This window comes from Camellia sinensis, chromosome 11 (assembly GCF_055761805.1).
Source record: "Camellia sinensis isolate YWXY chromosome 11, ASM5576180v1, whole genome shotgun sequence".
NCBI classification, from domain to species: Eukaryota; Viridiplantae; Streptophyta; class Magnoliopsida; order Ericales; family Theaceae; genus Camellia; species Camellia sinensis.
The window spans coordinates 161,283,663-161,289,662 of record NC_138971.1 but is presented as its reverse complement, the minus strand read 5'-3'; the positions used below and the strand labels follow the sequence as shown (position 1 = coordinate 161,289,662).

The 6,000-nt window shown below is 37.2% G+C and overlaps 1 pseudogene; it reads right to left on the bottom strand.

The window, feature by feature from the left end:
• Positions 1 to 3,338: 3,338 nt before the first annotated feature.
• Positions 3,339 to 6,000, bottom strand: part of LOC114299528 (protein NRT1/ PTR FAMILY 6.3-like) — a 57,047-nt pseudogene continuing 54,385 nt past the window's right edge.

Sequence of the window (6,000 nt, the reverse complement as noted above, 5' to 3'; positions counted from 1 at the left end):
GCTCAAGAGTGGGTAAAAGAGTGCGATGAAAGAGAGATGCGCGTACTGGCTCAAAATGGGGAGTGAGAGCCACTAGAAACTGAACCAAGCGTTGTTGGTCACGGTAAGTAGTAAACAAGGCAGCATCCTCAGTATGGGGCCATGGAGATTCAGAAAGAGCGAGCTAATCCCAAACAGAATACATTTAGGAGAGGAAATCATTAATAGTCTGAGTTGTATCTTGGCTCATATGGTGAAAATGACTTAGAAGCTGATATTGGTGAGCAAAGCCAGTAGTTTGATAGCATTCTTTTAAAAAATCCCAAATGGCTTTTGTTGGAAACAGAGTCAAGTTAAAACCGACCAAACTGAAGGCTGATAGATGTAGTAGAAGTATTGCGAAGCCAAGTGATGATCTGATAGTTTTTATTATCCCAGTCCTCCAGTCGGTCGACATATTAGGCAAGGGATTTCGCGGTCTCTTGGATGGGTTTGCACACATCTCCAGTGATAATGCGCCAAAGTTTCTTGCCTTTGAGGAAGCCAGACGTGGCTTGTGCCCATAAGACATAATTAGTCCCGTCAAGAACAATGGAAATAGGGTGGTTAGAGGAGTCCGGGAGATCCATGAAGTAAAAATAACATGATCGAGGTAGAAGCTGAAAAAATCGAGGGTACTAGTGAATTCAGAAGGTCAAAATTAGTGGGGAACCGATCTGAACCGGCCAAAAAAGTCCAAAAATAGGGCTGCACCGGCCTGGGGAAGTTGCTGAGCCAGTTTGAGCTGAACCGACTAGAGCTGAAGGCGAAGGCGTTGTGCGAGGAACTAGAGCAGCGCGAGCCAAAGGCAAGGCAGCTGTAGTAAGCGGCTTGCGCAAGTGGCTAGAGCGGGGCGAACGAGTGACGCGCGCTTGGAGAGATAGCTCAAGCGGCTATGGGGGCGTGTAGCACGTGAGACGACGATGACGAGACAGCTTGAGCGGTTGAGGAGTGCGTGTGGCGCGTGAGATGTCGAAGGCGGAAGTAGGTGACGTGCCGGGGACAAATGTGGCGTGTGAGGGCGCGTTAGAGCAGATCTGAGGACACCATTGGTGGCGTTGGAATCGTGAGAAGATTCCGAGCACGTTGGTAGGCAGTGCAAAAAATTTTGAGAACAAAAAAGATCTAATCAGTGATGAAACATAAATAACTACCATAAAATGTGAATTTTTCTGGTTAATAAGCTATATATTTGAGGCTCTGATACCATGTAAAATAAGTTGAGAGAGGGATATTGAGGGAGTAATCTTTGTATCTCAATATATCTGAAACCATATAGAGGGTCTCCATTATATAGGAGCTTCTGTGTTACAAACATCATCATGTGACAAAACATAATTATGAAAAGGGACCGAAAACAGACCGAAAGCTAAATCCTATCTTAGCTGTATTCTATATACATTAATATATGAACATGAGTTGTATTCTATATACATTAATATATTAACACACAACATTATTATTAATTTTCTAAATTTTTTGTTTTCTTATACACAACAACATTAGGCTTCAATTTTCTATTTTCTTAGTGCACTGGTTGATACACCAACCTCCCTACTAAATTCATACACATTTTAGCTCAAATGAGTAATCAACTATCGTATTCACAACTACTGAATCTAACGCTCACAAATACGAATTAAAAATGAATCAACACAAACATTACATCGATAAATAAGCATTTTCGAGGAACAAATGTGAACAACAGATCAAAAACCAAATCTATGAGACTGGAATCGATTAATTGATCGAATCTGGATACTGAAATCGCTGTCAAGAGAGATTCTATGAGACTCCTCGGGGATGAAATTGTTGTCGATATTAGATTAGGGATCAAATCTCAGAATCAAACAACAAAGCACTAATTCTATGGAGAGACCAGCAATATCCGTAGAGAGGAAAACATTGCATTCACAAGAGAGAAAGAATTAGGGATTTGAGAGAGAGAGAAGGAGAGAGAGAGAGAGAGAGAGAGAGAGAGAGAGAGAGAGAAAGAGAGAAGCAGAGACTGTGTCTCGACTCTTGAGTTCAAAAATTTGAATATATAAAATAAAATAATGTATGATTTGAGCTTAATGGGACCAACTTAAATTACAGGTAAAAGTGACTAACCTTTTTGCAACTAAATAGACTTGTCTTGAATATAAAAAAAAAAAAATAGACTTGTCTTGAAAATATTATAACATGATTAAATATGTTTTTCTTTTTAATTCCTTCATTTTGTCTTTAAAAACATGATTTTTATAGATAAATTATTTTTATTTCTAAAAATTTATCTTTAAAACTCAAATTTGTTGTAATGAGGGAGAGAGAGAGAGAGAGTTAGTGAGAGAGAGAGAGAGAGAGATTTCTCTCAGATTCAAAATAAGGATGCTTCATATTTCTTCAAATTAAGGATGTGGGAGTATTAGATATAAAAATAAGATTTAAAAAATATATATAATCACACGTTAATTAAAATGTGTGATTAAAAAAAAGATATAATCACATTTAATTAAAAGGTGACATAAAAAATAAATATTATCACACTCAATTAAATTAGGTGTGATTAAAATATTAATTTGATTTTTTTAATCACACTTTCATTAAAAGTGTCATATTTTAATTTCATTAATGCTATATTTGGAAAAAGAAATGGAAAAGGTAGGTGAAATGTGAATAAAACATACCTATATTTCAGCTAGATTCACCCACTTTTTCCCTTTTCCTTTCGAAATTCGTCCCCAAATCCCCCAACCAAACACAACGTAAGTGTGATCTTTAAGCATTTTTGTAGTAATGGGGGTTTGGCACTTGACATTTTCATTTTAGCGCTACTTTTTTTTCGGTGGTACCTTTCATGACAATAATTGCGTGTCATAGAAAGTGTAATATTTTAAACGACTAGCTTTTTGTGCATCGTGGAAAATGAAAATTTTAACGGCTGGCTTTTTGTGCGTCGTGAAATGTTTAATATTTTTAATAGCTAGTGTACACGTGTCATGTATAGTTAATGTATTAACGGCATGCCATATACATGTCATAGAAAGTTTTATTATTTACGGCTAACATTGCAAGCCGTAAAAAAGTCATTGTTATTAGCATTTACGACCTACACAATAGACAGGTCGTCGTTGAGAAATTATTTACGACATGCAAAAAAAACAAGTCGTAAAAGTGAGAAACCATGGCTTGCATTTAATGCCTGCCATTGATGTGAAGCCGTAAAAACCCAATTTTATTGTAGTGATATTACTCCCTACTATAACTTGGTAAAGTAGTTTAAGGAGTTGTAAAGTAGTTTACGGAGTAATGTAGCGGTGCCTCTAGAAATGTTGGTTCTCTTATGCATGGCAACTAGGCTCTATTTTCTCCAACTTAAGACCCTCATCAACAAGCCTCTTCTCTTTGTACAAATACCACTTGGCACTAATTAGACACAAAAACAAGTTCAAAACACTCAAAATTGCCAACAACCAATAGAAATCGTAAAGTCTTCTTTAGTTGAGATTATCAGCTAGCCATGGCCTTTTTTTTCCCCAGTAACATTGTGCTCTATTGAAACCAACAGAGTGCTAAAGAAAAACCCCAGTGAAAGTGTGCTCAAGAACAGCCCTGTGCTCATTGTCTTCATACCTTTGGGACACTCCCTTAGAAAAAAATCTAGCTGCCCAATGTAGGTAAAAGCCTCGCCGGACCTCACGAGAAAGAATTGTGGGACCGACCAAAACACCCTTAGGGGAACCACGGCCATAGGATAATTTGTAAGACCGTCCGACCAGGCCACATGGAGGCGCTTGATCTTGGTGAGGGCTGCTGCCACCATGGCCAATATTGATGGGACTAGGCCGACACCGATGTGTTGTCATGGGGCGAGGCCTTGTGGATTTTTTAGCACTTTTTCGACTACTAGAACGATAATTCTGTTGTAAATCAAGATGGTGAGTAGGATGTCGCCGACAAAGAAAACGGTCAATGAGGCGACCGGGATTGAAATGTTTTGCCGATGTGACTATCATGACCCGAACCCTCCTCTATAGATTAAGGTCATAACCGGCCAGTAATCATGAGATTACCTACGGCCTCAAACAGAAATCAATTAAAAATTAATAATATGGGGCCAGATACGAAAGCAAACTTAAAAATTTGTCCAATGAGTTGTGCTTACAGGCATATCAAAATATTTCCCATATACTTAATAATAACTCACACCACATATAAGTAGTTAACATCTTAAACACCCAAGATCATTCAAATGCATAGTCAGTTATACCAAAAGCTTATACACATAAATGGTCTATCATGACCAATGGAAATGGCAAAAGAAAATACAAAAGATTATAAACGAAGCCTCTTGCATAAGGCACCTAGGCTAACTTCACAAAACTCGAGTTCCTTTCTCAAACTCCACTAAGGCTAGGGTTGAACATCCCTTTTCTCACCTATATACATATAAATAAGAGTGAGCTAACGCCCAATGAATAATACCAAAGTAAAGAGGTTATATGAATGAGATTCATATTAAGCACATCTAACTCGTAAATTTCATATACAAATGACCTTAGGCCCATTCTGTGTTTTTGTTTTTCATGTCAAATGGCCTCGGGCCCATTTTAAATCCTTAGCAAACATATCAAATGGCTTTAGGCCCATTTTATAACTTGTCAGATTCATCAAACGGCCTCGGGCCCAATTCAAACATTTCAAAGGTATCAAACAGCCTCGGGTCCATTATTTCCATATTCATATTTATGCACATTTCATATTCATGATTATGATCACCTTTTCATTCAAACGGCCTCTGGCCCATTACATTCATGTTCAAATGGCCTCTGGCCCATCAACATATTCAAAAGGCCTTTGGCCCATCATAATATTCAAATGTATCAAACAGCCTCACACCCAATTCATACATATCAAATGTATCAAACGGCCTCAGGCCCAATTCATACATATCAAACGAATCAAACAGCCTTAGGCCCAATTCATACATATCAAACGTATCAAACAGCCTCAGGCCCGATTCATGTTCTCCGCAGAGTCTTATACAAAAATTAGGCATATAGAATACTCATTCATAATTCAAATCAACAAATCCATTAAGCTTATACAGAAGTAACAGTTGGAAAGTAACATATTTGAAAATATATTTACTAAGATATTACTCACAATGTTCGAAGAGTTGATTCGTCGTCGTGGATGCTCCTACACAATTCATAAACATACACAAATCGGATCACAATGCTATTTAATCCGCTCCTTAACTTGTTTAACTCTCTTAGGCTTGTTTCTAACCTTTTAATCTATTTAGAATGCACAATATATGTCTAATAGTGTTCAAATCATGAACTTGGGTGGCTTATCCACAACTTCAAATAATACTTAAAAATTCTTTCAAAAACATCGATTACGAGGTTCATGCTCAAAAGATGAAATTCAACGTTCAAACCAAATGAATCTTTTCTCTCTTTCCTAATCATTTACTTATGTTGTTTCTTAGCTTATTGGTCCTCAATAAGTCATAATTCATGCTTAAGAATACCCAGAAAGAGATGGAAACGAAGATATGCACTTACAACATCTTTTGAAAACATGTTGAAAATAAGCTGTTAGCTAGAGCCAACTGTTGGTTGCTAGAGCCAGCTGAAAGCAAAAACTGACCTCGCAATGTTGGCTCAAGCCACCACTTGGTCGCTCAAGCCAGCTGTGAAATTTCTAGGTTTCAAAACAGAAAGTTTGGCTTCTAAACACAAATTCAAAGCCTTAGGTCATGTTTGGATCATTCAAAAATACAAAATTACTTTAGAAAAAATATATACATGACCCCATAAAAACCATTTTCTTTAAAATCTCATCAATTTGGCAAAATTAAGCTTAAAACTCTCATGTATGCATGATTTTCAAACTCTTTTCTCAAAACTCAACTCCAAAGTGTATAAGCTTGCATGTTTGAACCAAACTCTTGAAATCACATGGAAATACATATGAATGAGCTCAACTTGA